Genomic DNA, 18,555 nt, shown 5'->3' on the forward strand with positions numbered 1-18,555 from the left:
GTTTGCCAAATTTTTAAAGGACATCATGTCAAATTAAAGAAAGAGAGGAGATGTAGAGACCATTGCACTAACTGAGGAATGCATCGCTCTTTTGGTGAAGAACACTTCCCCGAAATTGAAGGATCCAGGGAGCTTTTATATTCCTTGCAATATAGGAACATAATTCATTGAAAAAGCTTTTTTTGATTTGGGGGCAAGTGTTAGCCTCATTCCCTATTCAATTTGTAATAAGTTAGGTCTCAAAAATATTAAACTTACTACTATGACATTACAACTTGCTGATCATTCCTGTAGGTACCCTATGGGTATTATTGAAGATGTGCCAGTAGAAGTTGGTGGGAGTATTATTCCCACAGATTTTGTTGTGTTGAACATGGAAGAGGACCCCAAAATTCCTATCATATTAGGAAGACCATTCCTTGCTACAGTTGGAGCAATTATTGATGTTAAAAATCATAAGTTGGCATTGGTAATTGGTAAGGAACAGTTGGAGTATGATTTATCTAATGTCTCTAACCATGTTTCTTCTCTTTTAAATGCTTGTAGCAGGACAAGCATTTACAAACTTGAGGAATGGAATTTCCATCCTCATGGAAGGCCACCTAATGAAAAGAACAATTTGGTGGAGGATGTTGGGAGGAGAACTCCCAACAAAAATGAAAAATATATCTGCCCTCCGAGGGCAAGGAAACGAGAAGAATAAGTTGGATTGGTCGAGCTAAAGACCCTAAACAAGCGCTTCTTGGGAGGCAACACAAGGGTTCTTTTTGTTAGTTGTATTTTATATTTTCATCTTTATTTTGTTTTCACTATGTTTTAGTTTTGTTTTCAGGTTGAAATCTACTTCCATGAGCTGACCATGACTTCTTCATGGGCATGGAAGTATTGGAGAAGTGGATTAGGAGAATAAACATCAAATGGAGTAAAACAGGGCATGGCCGTGTATTGTACAAGGTCAGGGAAAGGATGCAGAGAAGGAAAAGGATCTGGCCGTGTCTACCAGACACGGCCATGTGAAGTCTGCAGAGAAGGAAGGGAGCATGGCCGTGTACCAGACACAGCCGTGCAAAGAATCCAGAGAAGGAGAGTTCTTTGGTCGTATTCCAGACACGGCCATGTGAAGAAATCAGAGCCAAATCTTGCATCGGTCATGTACCAAACACGGCCATGTGCCAAATCCAGAGAAGAGAACTCAGAAGGCCGTGTTCCAGACACGGCCGTGTGGAGAAAGCCGAGAAGAAGAAGGATGTGGTCGTGTCCCAGACATGGTCGTGTGAGGAAAGCCGAGAAGAAGGAAGTTGTGGCCGTGTCTGGCCGTGTATAGAATTCCAAAAAAGATGGGTATGGTCGTGTCCCAGACACGGCCGTGTGATGGGGCGTGAATAAGGTCGTGTAATGAAACACGGCCCAATCTATACCCTCTAAAAGGGTTAGGGCGAAGGGTGTGGGCGGTACACGGCCGTGTACCGCCTCACATCCTCTTCTTTATCCTCTTTTCTCATTTTGCTATTTCTAAGGTTTCAAACTACTTCTTCTAACTTTTCTTTCTCATTCTTCTTGAAAAGATTGAATCGTTTCTTCATGGAAAATGTGATTAAGGATACTTCATCCACGGGAAAAGGAAAATAGAAGATGGTTGCAATAAAAGGGAGGAATTCTTATTTTAAAGGTATCTCTAATAACTTTGATATCATTTTCTCTAGTAAAGAGCAACAACTTAGATATACTTCTTTATGTAAACGTCCTCTTGTGAGCACTAAGTTTATTGATGAAGTAACTTTGGAAACTCTAGGGTTTAGGGATGATTTGAATTGGTTATTTGAAAGAATAGGTTGGAATGATTTAATGAATATGAAATACCCTACCTACCCTAGAATTGTTTTTGAATTTTTAAGCTCTATAGTGGTTGATAATGTTCAAGGTGGGGGTAAACTAAGTTTTCGACTGTTTAATGATGATTATGAATGGACATTAAGCGATTTTAACACTTGTTATGAGTTGCCTCAGAATGATTTGTGTACAATTTTACCTCAGTTTAAAAGTTCATGTTTTTGGCAACACATTTCTGAACAATCACATTTTAACCCTCATAATTCCAGAGCTCTTCACATTATTAACCCGATTTTTAAATATGCTTATTTGGTCATGAAGAATACCATATTTGGAAGAGAAGATAAAGAGGGATTGGTAAGACTTATGGATTTGTATTGCTTATGGGCAATGGTTGAAAGTGCACCAATTAATTCTGGTTATTTCTTTCTTAAACATTTGATGAAATTAGGAAAATCGGATTCTACTACACTCATTGTTCTAGGAGGATTACTTACTCAAGTGGCTTTAATATTAGGGTGTGATTTAAGCGAATTGGAAATGGTTGAAAATTCTTGTGGATTGGATTTAGATTCATGTTTAGCAATTAAAATTATTAAGCGTGAAGAACATGGATTTAGTCTAATTATTAAAAATAGTTTTCCTTTGAAATTGCCAAATCATGATCTTACTACCATCCATGATAAAGAAAATTGGTGTTTGAAATTAGCTAGGCAACAATCTAGAACGTTGTCATCTTTTACCCCAAGGAATGTTCCCAAGGCTAGTCAAGATGTCCATAGTTTCATTTTCCAAGAACTTCACTCTGTTTTGAACAATATTCATAATGATTTAGACTCGACTAATGAATTCCTTACAAGTAAGGAACACATGGAAGAGGAACAATTTAAAAAGTTACAAGATTGTTTTAGGAGTGAGAGGGAATTGTGTGAAAAGATTTCTCAATTTATGAATTCCTATAGGACCCATTTTGAGTTTAATGAAGATTTTTAGGGGTATATGAGGTTTTTCCAAGATAATGTTGACAAAAATTTTGAATATCATATGTTTGTTAGAAATGAAGTAAGGTGGTTTATAGATTATTTCCCTTTTATTCTGCCTGAATTTCCTGATCTACCTCCACCTCCACCATACTAAATTTCCTGATCTCCCTCCACCTCCACCTCCACCATATTGATTTCATCGGGACGATGAAAAGTTTAAGTCTGGGGGGGGGGGGTGCCAAACCTAATTTCTTTTTGTTTCAGTTTTTGATTGTTTTCTTGTTTTTTTTTGCATGTGTAGTTTTTGTTTTGCATTCTGTTTTGATTGTCTTGTTTGAGTGTTTGTTTTGATAGTCATTTGATTATCTTTTGAAATAATTTTGGCAAACATCTTGAGAACATCAATCTTCACTTTTATGCTTTCTTGTCTTTAAAATAAAATGTTAGCATGTTCATTATCTAGATTCATGATGTTGTAAATGATGCTATGTAACGCCCGAAAATTCTTAAAATAATTATTAGAAATATCCTAGTATTTTTCTTGAATTTTAGGATATTTTTATGAAATTTTTAGAGTAGCGGAAGTAGCAAAAATAAATGGAGTCGTAAAATAGCCTACGCGGGAATTGACCTGAGACCTATTGGGTCCTACGACTTATAGCGGACTCTAGTAACCAAGTGAACCCAACAGGGCCGTGCTGAAAGAAAAGGGAGGCAATTAAATTTATATTAGACTTGGGCGAAATTACCCACTTAATATAAATAGGGAATTAATAAGTGAAGAGTTATTTTTAACTTAACTTTTCCTCACCCTCACCCTAGCCACGCCGCCCCCTTCTCCTCTTCTTCTCTCAGCGCCAACCACAAGCACACCTAGGGATTCCGTCCCTAGGGCCATAGGAGGACTTTCCAGCGACATCTTGGATACGAGGACGCTCCCCTCCGTGAGAGGAACGCATAGACGCGAGAAGATCGTTGAAAGGATCGTCTTCTCCGGAAGTCTAGCGATTAGAATCGTAAGAAACTTCGAGCAGGAGGTAAGAAACCCTTCACCTGCAGTAAAAGTAGCTTTCCTATGATTGTATGTATTGTTTTAGTCGTATGCAGATTTTTAGCAAGAGGGCGTGAATTAGCGCACACCAAGCGTTTGATTAAATGCTTAGCTTAGTTAAATGCCATCCTAGGCATTTTAATAGCTTAGATATATGCAATAGAAGCATTTTTACAGTTCATATGGTCTTGCTACAGCTTTTATGGAACTAGATGTCCAATGGGTGGGCTCCCACAGTTGCCTCTAGGTTCAGACAACCTAGCTCTAGGTTCAGATAACCTAGAAAGAGCAAGACAATCAATAATTAGCTATGTTCAGTATTTTACTTTTTCAGTGGCACTGTACTGGATAAGATATCCATTGGGTTGGACTCCCACAGTCGTCCCTAGGTTCAGACAACCTAGTAACCCTACTAAATTCGGGGCTTGCAAACCCGGGTCTAATTAGGGATGCGCGCATAGCATGTACAGTTGCCGGGCCCAAACAGCAGCTTGATTATTATTTTAATCTACTTATGAATATAGTTTTCAAACATCACAAATTAGTCATGTGAGTTCAGTTCAGCTTTAGCATCAGATTAGTATTAGCTTAGCTCAGCGTTAGTATCAGTTTAGCTTTCTGTTGATACAACATGATGGTTTATAATTAGCTTTATTGCCATGACCAGTTTTGCTTTCTATGTGTTGTATGTCATGGCATGCTTAGCATATTCAGTATGTATTTCAAATAGCATGTTTTAAAAAACATAATTTGCATCGTATGCATGTTTTGTGAGGTAGATGGTTTCTTACTAAGCTCTCAAGCTTACAGATACTATTTTCCTTATACTGCAGATAAAGGTAAAGGGAAGATGGACTAGTGGAGGCTGGAGGTCAATGCAGTGATGAAGATGTGTGTGGATGGAACTTGGAACAAAGATCTTAGGGAATCTCAGCGAATTTTGTTTTGAAAATTAGAACTTTTTAACATTTTATTATTCCGCACCTTAGTATGTTAAATGCCATGAACTAGTAAATTATGCACCCTACCATGCTTAGAACATTAGTTATGTGAAGTTAGATCGTTTCCTAGTCATTTTAGAACTTGTATGTGTGATTGAGGCGCGAAACAGTGCTGAAATCAGACTTCTGGTACGAAATCAGAAACCCCAATCGATCGGCCGATCGATTGGAGGCTTCTCAATCGATCAGCCGATCGATTGAGAAGTTCGTACCGCTAACAGTAAGCTCCTGGATCGATCAGCCGATCGATCCGGATGCCTTCTGTCGTGAACAGAAAGCCCTGGGATTGATCACTGGATCGATTGGCCAGTCTGGATCGATCAGCCGATCGATCCAGAATATTGCCCGAGCACAGTAGCATGCTGAATCGATCACTGGATCGATCTAACCTAAGTTTCGTATATAGTAGCCACCTGGATCGATCAATGGATCGATCAAGCCATTCCATCGATCTGTGGATCGATTGGGAGGCCTGATATCAGCAAGAAACTCTTAGTTAAGTTCCTTGACCATTGGGGGATGTAATATATGTCATGAATAGTTTAGATTACACCCCTTTAGCGCATATAGAATCAAGAAATGATAAAAGTTTAGCAAAGTTTTAATTAGTACAGCTTTCGCACCTAGACTTAGTGATGGTCATGGATATAGCTTAGCACGGCATAATGTGACGGTCCGGCCTTACAGCCTAGCAAGTAGAAGGCGGGTCGTTACAGAGTGGTATCAGAGCAGTTTCCATACTTCCTACACACACATCTGCATTGAACCTGCAGCTTCCAAGTAAGAATACCTCTCACTTTGTTATGTTTATTGCTTTCATGTTTGTAGATAAATAGAGTATGCTTATCTGTGATAGTAACCAACATGATAGTATTAGCTAGGTAAACATGATGCTTTAGTTATGTATGACCTTTGTTCCTTTAGAGATGGCACGAGGATGCCCAGCTAGAAGGGCACCAGCCACTGAGCCCCAGCATGAGGCAGGCAGTTCAGTGCCTCCCCCAGACCTGACAGCATTAGTGGCTCAGTTACAGCAGCAGTTAGCTGAACAGCAACAGGAGATAGCCACCTTAAAGGCTAATCAGCAGAATACTCCCACAGTCACCCCGGAACCAAACTTAGCAACGCCAGTAGTCTTAGAGGTTCCACCAGTCCAGCCTACAGCACCAGTAGCCCCAGCAACAGAGGCAAGAAGAGAAGCCTATCTGATCTAGTGGCAGAGAGTCAAGCCAGAGAATTTCTCAAGCACCAGTGAACCATGGGATGCTCAAGCCTGGTTCAAAACACTGGAGAGTACGATGGAGCTTCTGGACTGGCCAGAACAGGAGAAGGTGAAGTACGCCTCCTTCTGCTTGGCAGGAGATGCACGTATGTGGTGGGAGAGAATTAGAGTGAAGCGCCCAGTAAACCAGATGACATGGGCTGACTTCGAGAAAGAATTATTTGAGGAGTTCTTTCACACGCGGGTCACGAACCGTCACTACGACGAGTTCACTGAATTTCGCCAGGGCAACCTTTCAGTGGAGGAAGCTGTGAAGAAATTCAACAGATTGGCTCGCCTATGCCCTGAACTAGTCAGCACAGAAAAAGAACGAGTTCGGTTGATGCTCAAGATGCTGAGACCAGAAATAGCAATGAACGTGGCTGGCGGCATTCATAGGCCGCAAACCACCGAAGAACTAGTCAGTAGTGCTCTGACCACCGAGCACTACCAGAATAATATTAAGCAGCAGAAGCAAGTTCTCTCAGAATCCAAAGGGCAAGGAGGCTCAGGTACTCAGAAACAACAGGGCCACGACTCTAACTGGAAAGGGAACTCCAGCAACAAGGGCAAACCAGGGAGTTACCCAAAAGGAGGACCAGCTAGCAAACAACCCAGTTATCCAAAGTGTGCTACTTGTGGGAAATTCCACCCTAGAGTTTGTCGTAAGGGCACACGAGGATGCTTTGAGTGCGGACAAGAAGGGCACATGGCCAAGCAGTGTCCGAACAAGACCAGCTTTCCTCCACCACAGCCGGTTCAGTATGAAGTCAAACCAGCAAAGTTGCATCAGATGCAGGCCGCTTTAGATAGTCCACAGATCAGCCAGGGCAGACTAGAAGCCCCTCCAGCTACGACCAATGCGAGGATTTACTCACTCACCAGAGAGGACGTAGCAAATGCCTCGACAGTTGTCACAGGTCAGATTAGTATTTTACAGCAAAGTACAACTGTCTTGTTCGATACTGGGGCAACCCATTCTTATATATCTAGGATGTTTTCCGAAAAGTTAGCGATACCCCCAGAGGTACTCAGTAGTCAGTTTCTGACGATATTACCTTCAGGAGAAACTATGGCATCCACGCACTGGCTCAGAGCAGTGCCAGTCATTATAGCAGACAGAGAACTCTTTTATGATCTGATAGTGCTGAATATGACTGACTACGATGTCATCTTTGGAATGGACTTCTTGATCAGATACGGTGCTTCCATAGAGTGTCGTAAACAGAAAGTCGTATTTCAACCTGAAGCAGAAGCACAGTTCGAGTTCATCGGAGAACCCAAGAGAAAGGCCAAGAAGTTTCTCACAGCTATGAAAGCACGGAAATTAATGGATTCAGGATGTACGGGATTTTTAGCACACGTAGTCAGTACCAGTCAGGACAAGGACCGACAGCTAGCAGAGGTCCGAGTCGTATGTGACTACCCAGCAGTCTTCCCTGAAGAGTTACCAAGCCTAGCACTAGACAGGGAGATTGAATTTGAGATAGAGCTCATTCCCGGTACCAATCCTATTTCCAAAGCTCCCTACCGCATGGCTCCAGCAAAACTGAAGGAACTTCATGAGCAACTACAGGAGCTGCTTGACAAAGGCTTCATACGTCCTAGTCACTCACCATGGGGAGCGCCAGTATTGTTCGTGAAGAAGAAGGACGGGAGCCTGCGCTTGTGCATAGACTACAGGGCACTGAACCAAGTCACCATCAAGAACAGATATCCTCTTCCCAGAATAGATGACTTGTTCGATCAGCTAAAGGGAGCAGCAGTGTTCTCTAAGATAGACCTCAGATCAAGTTATCATCAGGTGAAAATTAAAGAAGGGGATATACCCAAGACAACATTCAGGACTAGATACGGGCATTATGAGTTCGTAGTCATGCCCTTTGGCATGACAAATGCTCCGGCTACTTTCATGGACCTCATGAACAGGGTATTCAGAGAATACTTAGACAAGTTTGTTATCGTGTTCATCGATGACATTCTTATCTATTCAGGAACTCAGGAAGAACATGAAGAGCACCTGAAAATAGTATTGCAGATCCTTCAGCAGAACCAGCTGTACGCCAAGTTCATGAAATGTGAATTTTGGTTAGATCAGGTGTCCTTCCTGAGTCACATCATCTCAAAGGATGGTATCATGGTAGACCCTAGTAAGATAGAAGTTGTGAGTAACTGGAAAAGACCCAAGAACGCTAGTGAGATCAGAAGCTTTCTGGGATTAGCAGGCTATTACAGAAAATTCGTAGAGGACTTCTCTAGGATAGCCTCCCCACTGACAGCTCTCACCAGTAAGAACAGAAAATTTCAGTGGACAGAGGACTGTGAGAATAACTTCAGCGAGCTAAAAAGAAGATTGACCAGTGCACCTATTCTGGCTCTACCATAAAACACAGACAGCTTTGATATATATAGTGATGCCTCTAAGTTGGGACTAGGAGCAGTGCTGATGCAAAGTAGCAAGGTGATCGCCTATGCCTCCAGAAAACTCAAGGAATATGAACAGAATTACCCTACTCATGACCTTGAGCTTGCAACAGTGGTGTTCGCTCTCAAAATTTGGAGACATTACTTGTATGGAGCTCAGTGCAGAGTGTATACAGATCATCAGAGTCTGAAGTACTTCTTCACTCCGAAGGATCTGAATATGCGGCAGCGCAGATGGCTAGAGCTGGTCAAAGACTACGATATAGACATCCTCTACCACCCAGGGAAAGCCAATAGGGTAGCAGACGCACTTAGCAGAAAGTCCAGTGCTACCTTATTATCGCTAGCAGCCATATCACCGCCCCTACAGAGAGATATCACAGATTTTGGTCTTGAACTCATAGTTGGACAGCTCTCTACTATGACATTAGAGTCTACCTTGCTTGGTGACTTTCAGACAGCTCAGGAACAGGATCCTGAAATTCAGAAAATCAAGCAAGGGATAGCAGAATCAGAAAGTGGAGAATTTAGAGTGTCCGCTAGCAGGGTATTGTACTTTGGTGACAGATTATGTGTTCCAGATCAGGAGGAACTACGAAGAAAGATTTTAGATGAGGCTCACAAGACTCCCTATGCGATGCATCCTGGCTCCACCAAAATGTACCAGGACTTAAAGAAACATTTTTGGTGGCTTGGGATGAAAAGAGACATCGCTAGATACGTTAGCACCTGTCTGACTTGCTAGAGGGTTAAGGCAGAACATCAGAGACCAGGAGGAGTTTTGCAGCCTATCCAGATTCCAGAATGGAAGTGGGAAGACATTTCTATGGATTTCATAGTGGGATTACCCAGAACCACGAATGGTTTTGATACCATCTGGGTAATAGTCGACAGATTGACTAAATCAGCCCACTTCTTAGCTATCAAGATATCCTACTCCATGGAACAGCTAGCTCAGTTGTATCTCAAGGAGATAGTCAGATTACATGGAGTCCCATGAACCATTATTTCAGACAGAGACAGTAGGTTCACATCACACTTCTGGGAGTGTGTACAGTCAGCATTGGGCATGAAGTTAAAGTTCAGCACAGCTTTCCATCCTCAGATAGATGGTCAGACGGAGCGAGTAAATCAGGTACTCGAAGATATGCTCCGAGCATGTGCCCTGGATTTCAAAGGAAGTTGCTGCAAATATTTGAGCTTAGCAGAATTTGCATACAACAACAGCTATCAGGCCACTATCGGCATGGCACCTTACGAGGCTCTCTATGGGCGGCGGTGTAGATCTCCAATCTGTTGGTATGAGAGTGGTGAACAGAAAGAACTAGAGCTTCAGACAGATCTAGTAGCAGATACCACAGCAGCTATACAGTAAATCCGCCAGAGGATAGAGACAGCTCAGAGCCGCCAGAAAAGCTATGCTGATACACGGTGCAGACCTTTAGAGTTCTCAGTTGGGGATACAGTATTCCTCAGAGTAGCTCCCATGAAGGGAGTAATGCGTTTTGGGAAGAAGGGCAAATTAAGTCCCAGATATGTGGGACCATACCTTATCAGCAGAAGAGTTTGCAAGGTAGCATATGAGCTAGAGCTACCCCAGGAAATGTCAGCTGTCCACAATCTATTTCATGTCTCTATGCTGAAGAAGCATATCCCAGATGCCACCCAGGTGATTGAGCCCCAGTCGGTACAAGTCCGCGAAGACCTTAGCTATGACAGTCGGCCTATTCAGATAATAAACCGAGCAGTTAAGAAATTGCGGAACAAGGAAGTATCATTAGTGAAAGTAATTTGGCAAAGTCACACAGCAGAAAAGGCAACCTGGGAGACAGAAGCCAATATGAGACAAAAGTACCCAGAGTTATTCTAAGTTCGAGGATGAAATTTTTATAAGGTATGGAAGATTGTAACACCCGAAAATTCTCAAAATAATTATTAGAAATATCTTAGTATTTTTCTGGAATTTTAGGATATTTTTATGGAATTTTTAGAGTAGCGGAAGTAGCAAAAATAAATGGAGTCGTAAAATAGCCTACGCGGGAATTGAACCCGAGACCTATTGGGTCCTACGACTTATAGCGGGCTCTAGTAACCAAGTGAACCCAGCAGAGCCGTGCTGAAAGAAAAGGGAGGCAATTAAATTTATATTAGAGTTGGGCGAAATTACCCACTTAATATAAATAGGGAATTAATAAGTGAAAAGTTATTTTTAACGTAACTTTTCCTTACCCTCACCCTAGCCACGCCGCCCCCTTCTCCCCTTCTTCTCTCGACGCCAACCACAAACACACCTAGGGATTCCGTCCCTAGGGCCATAGGAGGACTTTCCAGTGACATCTTGGATACGAGGACGTTCCCCTCCGCGAGAGGAACGCATAGACGCGAGAAGATCGTCGAAAGGATCGTCTTCTCCGGAAGTCTAGCGATTAGAATCGTAAGAAACTTCGAGCAGGAGGTAAGAAACCCCTCACCTGCAGTATAAGTAGCTTTCGTATGATTGTATGTATTGTTTTAGTCGTATGCAGATTTTTATCAATAGGGTGTGAATTAGCGCACACCAAGTGTTTGATTAAATGCTTTGCTTAGTTAAATGCCATCTTAGGCATTTTAATAGCTTAGATAAATGCAATAGAAGCATTTTTACAGTTCATATGGTCTTGCTACAGCTTTTATGGAACTAGATGTCCAATAGGTGGGCTCCCACAGTCGCCTCTAGGTTCAGACAACCTAGCTCTTGTTGGTTGCTACTCGGAAAGCCTAGAGGTTCCACTGTACAAAAATTTTGTACAAAGGTCTGAACCTTTTCCTAGCTACCATGTGTTCTTTTAAATTAAATTTTGGATCGCCTGCGGAACTTAACACGTTTGATCCAAAACTTAATCTATTTGTTCTTTTAGGTTTTGACTTGGATCTCCTGCGGAACTTAACACGTTCGACCCAAATCACCTTAAGTTATTAATTCCATTAAATATTAATTTCCATAATCGGTTCCCAGTACTGACGTGGTGAGGCACATGACCTTCTTGGATATGGGAGCAACCACCACCGACTAGACAAAACCTTTTATAGAAATCTAATATTTAATTTCCTAAAATAACTTTAGGTTAACCGAAGAGAACAATCAAATCACAAGGAAAAGAAAAAACAAAAGAACACAACATCGAAAAACATATTCGAAATTCTAGAACGTAAGCCTCTTGTATTTGGTATTATTTCCATAAATAACTAGTATGATGCGGAAAGAAAAAATTACTAGTTATACCTTGTAGAAAAACCTCTTGATCTTCTACCGTATTCCTCTTCTAACCTCGGACGTTGTGTGGGCAACGATCTTCCGAGATGAGAAACCACCAACCACCTTCTTCTCCTCCTAGCTAGGTTCGGCCACAAAGAAAGAAGCTTCACCAAGATAGAAAATCAAAACACTAACCAAGCTCCAAGAGATGCTCGCTTCCTCTCCTTCTTCTTCTTCTTCTCCAAGTAGTATCCGGCCACCACAAGAGCTCCAAGGAAAGAGAGGGGTTCGGCCACCACAAGAGGAAGAGAGGGAAAGGATGGCCGGCCACACCAAGGAACAAAAGAGGGAGAGAAAATAATAGAGGTTGTGTCTCATGAAGGCACCCTCACCCCTTCTTTTATATGCCTTGGCCTAGGCAAATTAGGAAATTTAATTACAATAAAATTTCCTTAATTTCCTTGACATGATTTAATTGAGAAAAATAAAATAAAATTTCCCAATTTAATCTATATTGGCCGGCCACATCAAGGGGAAACAATTTAGACAAGTTTTAATCAACAAATTAAAACTTCCTAATTTGTTTCCGGAAATTTTAAAAAATAAAATTTCTCTTCAAATATCTCTTCATGGTTGATGAAAGGAAATTTCTATATTTTAATTTTACAACATGTGAATAATTTTTAAAGAGAAAATAAAATATCTTACCAATCTACAAATAAGGAAAGAGATCTAATCTCTTTCTTTAATCTTTTGTAGATCTTTTATAAGTGAGATATTTTAATTTTAATTCTCTTTAATAAATTATTTCTTCCACATAATAAAAATTAAAATTAAAATTCCTTTTTAATTTAATTTGGCCGGCCCCCACTAGCTTGGGTTCAAGCTAGGGCCGGCCACCCCAATTTATACCTAGGCCGGCCCTAGCTTGGTTCCCAAGCTAGCTTGGCCGGCCCCCTTTGGGTGAGTATAGAAGGTGGGTATAGGTGGGTATGGTACTCTATAAATAAGAGGCTACGATAGGGACCGAGAGGAGGAATTGGTTTTGGTCTCCCGATAAAATTAAGCATCCCGTGTTCGCCCCGAACACACAACTTAATTTTATCAATAATAATTCATTCCACTAGAGAACTATTATTGAACTACCGCACCAATCCCAAATTACATTTTTAGGCTCCTTCTTATTATGACTGTGTTAGTCTCCCTGTGTTTAAGATATCGAATGTCCACTAATTAAGTGAGTTACTGACAACTCATTTAATTAATATCTAAGTCCAAGAGTAGTACCACTCAACCTTATCGTCATGTCGGACTAAGTCCACCTGCAGGGTTTAACATGATAATCCTTATGAGCTCCTCTTGGGGACATTATCAACCTAGTATCTCTAGGACACAGTTTCCTTCTATAATCAACAACACACACTATAAGTGATATCATTTCTCAACTTATCGGGCTTATTGATTCATCGAACTAAATCTCACCCATTGATAAATTAAAGAAATAAATATCAAATATATATGCTTGTTATTATATTAGGATTAAGAGTACACACTTCCATAATAACCGAGGTCTTTGTTCCTTTATAAAGTCAGTATAAAAGAAACGACCTCAAATGGTCCTACTCAATACACTCTGAGTGTACTAGTGTAATTATATAGTCAAGATAAACTAATACCTAATTACACTACGACCTTCTAATGGTTTGTTCCTTTCCATTTTTGTCGTGAGCTACTGTTTATAATTTATAAGGTACTGATAACATCATCTTCTGCATGTGACACCACATACTATGTTATCTACAATATAAATTAAATGAACAACTACAAACAAATGTAGACAATTTGACCAAATGTGATTCTTTATTCATAATAAATGTTTACAAAGCTTAGACTTTCAGTATACATTCCAACAGCTCTAGGTTCAGATAACCTAGAAAGTGCAAGACAATCAATAATTAGCTATGTTCAGTATTTTACTTTTTCAGTGGCACTGTACTGGATTAAATATCCATTGGGTTGGACTCCCACAGTCGTCCCTAGGTTCAGACAACCTAGTAACCCTACTAAATTCGGGACTTGCAAACCCGGGTCTAGTTAGGGATGCGCGCATAGCAAGTACAGTTGTCGGGCCTAAACAGCAGCTTGATTATTATTTTAATCTACTTATGAATATAGTTTTCAAACATCACAAATTAGTCATGTGAGTTCAGTTCAGCTTTAGCATCAGATTAGTATTAGCTTAGCTCAGCGTTAGTATCAGTTTAGCTTTCTGTTGATACAACATGATGGTTTATAATTAGCTTTATTGCCATGACCAGTTTTGCTTTCTATGTGTTGTATGCCATGCCATGCTTAGCATATTCAGTATATATTTCAAATAGCATGTTTTAAAAAATATAATTTGCATCGTATGCATGTTTTGTGAGGTAGATGGTTTCTTACTAAGCTCTCAAACTTACAGATACTATTTTCCTTATACTGCAGATAAAGGTAAAGGGAAGATGGACTAGTGGAGGCTGGAGGTCAATGCAGTGATGAAGATGTGTGTGGATGGAACTTGGAACAAAGATATTAGGGAATCTCAGCGAGTTTTGTTTTGAACATTAGAACTTTTTAACATTTTATTATTCCGCACCTTAGTATGTTAAATGCCATGAACTAGTAAATTATGCACCCTACCATGCTTAGAACATTAGTTATGTGACGTTAGATCGTTTCCTAGTCATTTTAGAACTTGTATGTGTGATTGAGGCACGAAACAGTGCTGAAATCAGACTTCTGGTACGAAATCAGAAACCCCAATCGATTGGCCGATCGATTGGAGGCTTCTCAATCGATCAGCCGATCGATTGAGAAGTTCGTACCGCGAACAGTAAGCTCCTGGATCGATCAGCCGATCGATCCGGATGCCTTCTGTCGCGAACAGAAAGCCCTGGGATCGATCACTGGATCGATTGGCCAGTCTGGATCGATCAGCCGATCGATCCAGAATATTGCCCGAGCACAGTAGCGTGCTGAATTGATCACTGGATCGATCCAACCTAAGTTCCGTATACAGTAGCCACCTGGATCGATCAATGGATCGATCAAGCCATTCCAATCGATCCGTGGATCGATTAGGAGGCCTGATATCAGCAAGAAACTCTTAGTTAAGTTCCTTGACCATTGGGGGATGTAATATATGTCATGAATAGTTTAGATTACACCCCTTAGCGCATATAGAATCAAGAAATGATAAAAGTTTAGCAAAGTTTTAATTAGTACAGCTTCCGCACCTAGACTTAGTGATGGTCATAGATATAGCTTAGCACAGCATAATGTGACGGTCCGCCCTTACAGCCTAGCAAGTAGAAGGCGGGTCGTTACATGCTAGTAGTAAGCTTTATGTACTTCTTTTCTCTATCTTGGGTAGCATGAAATAAGCTAAGAATCATATGGAGATGAGCTTTAGTCTTGGCTTGACCTCAAGAATCTTACTTTCACTACACTTTGACTTGATGCTTGAATGGTTGATATCAATGAAATAGTCATGATTCATCTTGTTTGCTTAGTACTTGGGTTCCATGGTGATTTTTCAAACTTCATTTTGGTTACTGGATGAGGCTCAACTCATGAAAGCTCATTTGGAAAAATCAAAATATCCCAACATTTGTGCTAAAAGTACACTTGTGAAATAAGATTTGTACAATGCAAATGCTTATGAAAAAAAAATTGAAAAAAAAGCAATGAAAAAAAAGTGAATATGAGATATAAAAAACAGTTGTCATGAGTGGAATCTAGCAAGTCACCCCTTTGAGACCGAGTTAGGTTACTGGGGAAATGACTGTTTGGCTTCTCTTGAGATTGAGCACACCTTTGAGACCTTGGGTTGGTTGAGAAATATGAACCAAGTGAGTGGCAAGTAAGTGACTATCACTGGTTACTTGTCTTTCACCGGAAACATTAGGAATTCAAATTTGATGACGACTTGACTAGGACATAGATTAAAACTTGAAGGATTTTTGAGTTACTTTTACACTGTGCACAGGATACTTAATCTTGAGCCATACTTGATTTGTTTCCATGATTATGCTTGTTAGTGGAACTCTTTGATAGAGTTAGGAAAGTGCATTAGGGTTTATGAATGCGTTGTAGAACATATGAATTTAGATTGCAGTATTTTGCTTGAGGACAAGCAAAGGTTTAAGTCTGGGGGTGTGATGTGCGTAGATTTTATATACTTTTATGCATGTTTTGACGCACATTTACATACTTTGAGCATGCTTGATCTATGCATTTTTGTACTTCCAGTGTTCCTTTTAGCATATTTACTCTTTTTGTTCGGAGATCTATTTTTGTGCATTTTCTGTACACAGGAGTCCAATTTGGTGAAGATTCTGCATTCTTGGACAAAACTTAAGAGCAATGCAAGCGAGAAGGCACCTGGCCGTGTACCAGACATGGCCCTGTATTGGTAGGGAGCTCTGGACGTGTGGAGTTCAAAGGGCGTGTGGCAGCAACAGCAAAGGAAGAAGGCCTGGCCGTGTGAACCTCACACGATCGTACCAAGTTTTGAAGCAAATCAGAGTTCAAACCTTACATGGCCGTGTGGATCTACATGGTCGTGTAAGGTTTCCAGAGACCAAGAAGGCCCTGGCCGTGTGCATCACACAGCCGTGCAGGGTTCCCAGCACTTAAAAGTGTTCTGGCCATGTGTACCACACGGCCGTGTCAGGTTTCCAGAAGTTGGGGCAGTCCAGGCCGTGTGGATCTACACGGCTGTGCTTGGAGGTTTTGATGGGAGTTGTCCACGGCCGTGTACCACACACGGCCGTGTATAGATGGCAGAGAGGGGAAAGGCTCTAGCCGTGTGAACCTCACACGGCCATGCCTTGGGGCCGTGTGGCGCCCAAAAGCCTCCCTCTATTTAAAGCCTCCTTGGAGATTTGAAAGGGGACCTTCTCCCCTTTGGGAGAAAGCAAGATTTGGTGGATTCCTCCCATTCTTGGGAGGATTTTTTGGCAATCTAAAGGGAGATCTTAGTGAATTCGACTCCGGAAGCGAGGATTGGATCCGAAGATGGAGCTATATTGTAGATAAGTTTTCTTTCTTTCCTCTTCTTGGATTGGGATTGAAGAATGCTTGTAATCTTCTTATCTTTGGTTTTCTTCCTTCGTTTTATGGAGTAGATCTATTTGTGCTAGGATGGAGGGAGTATTTGTGAGATAAATTGATGTAAACTCTTGTGGATTTACCATTTCTTTGTTTCTATGATGTTGCCTAGTTTGTATCGATTGGATCTTGAATGATTAATTGTGATTAGGGCTTAATTCTCATTCTTGATTGATTGTTTGGATATCTTATAGACTTTTTAGAGATTAACTCTCACTCGATTTCCCGAGGGATCCACGTGACAGGTGCAAGCCCGTGTAAGGACGTTTGAGAGATAACCTTGAAGGGGAAATGAGAATATTCAAGAGGGTATGATAGATTTTATGATTCAATCCTTGTATCTTTATGGGTTAAGAAGCTATGAACTTCTATGTTGGTATCCGAGGGAAGCATAGTAATAGGTGCAATCCTGTGTAAGGACAATGTAGGTTTATATATAATTGATCACATTTAGGTACATTTTCAGTCCTAAGCCGGTTATCTATTGCAAGAGAGAACCAGCAACCTTCTACAAATATTAGACAATTGAGGAATAAGAATTGGTAAACCATATACATTCAAGAGATCTTACAAAGAAACCAAAACTCCTAGAACCTCCCTTTATCATAACTCAAACCCCCAAACTCTTTTTTGTTAATCTTTCATTTTAGATTTGTTTTTCATCCATAGCATTTGAAACCAATTGATTAGTTGTTTAGCTAATTCGCTTTGAGATATTTCTAGTGCTTATTCCAATCCCTGTGGATACGATAATCTTTTATATTACTTGCGACATTTCCGTACACTTGCGGAGAGTGAACATTATCCTCAAAATGAATTTGGTAATTCTGAATAACTCATCATCGATCTAACAATTTCCATAAGAGTCCTATTCCTTCATTCTACCACACCATTCTGTTGGGGTGTACTAGGTGCAGACAATTGAGATTGAATCCCAATCTCTGATAAGTAATTCCTAAACTCTCCTGAGAGGTATTCGCCACCACTATCAGACTAGTGTCTTGATACTTTTACCATGACGTTTCTCCACATCATTCTTGTACTCTTTAAAGTTATCAAAGCACTCAAACTTGCGGCACATTAAGTAAATGTACCCATATCTCGAATAGTTGTCTATAAAAGAGATGAAATATTCGAAACCACCTCTTGCCTGGATAGTCATAGGTCCACACAAATCAGAATGAACCAATTCCAACACATCTTTTGCTCTATACCCCTTGGCCTTAAAAGGTCTCTTGGTCATTTTTTCTTCCAAGCAAGATTCACAGGTTGTAAAGTTTTCCACCACCAATGAACCCAAGAGTCCATCGACTATTAGCCTTTGAATCCTACTCAAGTTTATATGACCAAGCCTTAGATGTCAAAGATATGTTTGGTTCATTTCTGAAGGTTCCTTTCTCTTATTAGAGTTAGAGGATGTGTTATTAATTTCCATTTGTTGTTTTGTAGGAGTTATTAGATTTAGAATATACAAATTGCCAACTAATATACCAGAATAGATAACTACCCTATTTTTCTTGATAACCACTTTGTCATCCAAAGAAACAGTATATCCATCCAAAAATAGTTTAGAAACTGAAATTAAATTCTTTCTAAAACTTGGTACATAAAGATAATTT

Source organism: Zingiber officinale, chromosome 4B, assembly GCF_018446385.1.
Source record: "Zingiber officinale cultivar Zhangliang chromosome 4B, Zo_v1.1, whole genome shotgun sequence".
NCBI lineage: Eukaryota > Viridiplantae > Streptophyta > Magnoliopsida > Zingiberales > Zingiberaceae > Zingiber > Zingiber officinale.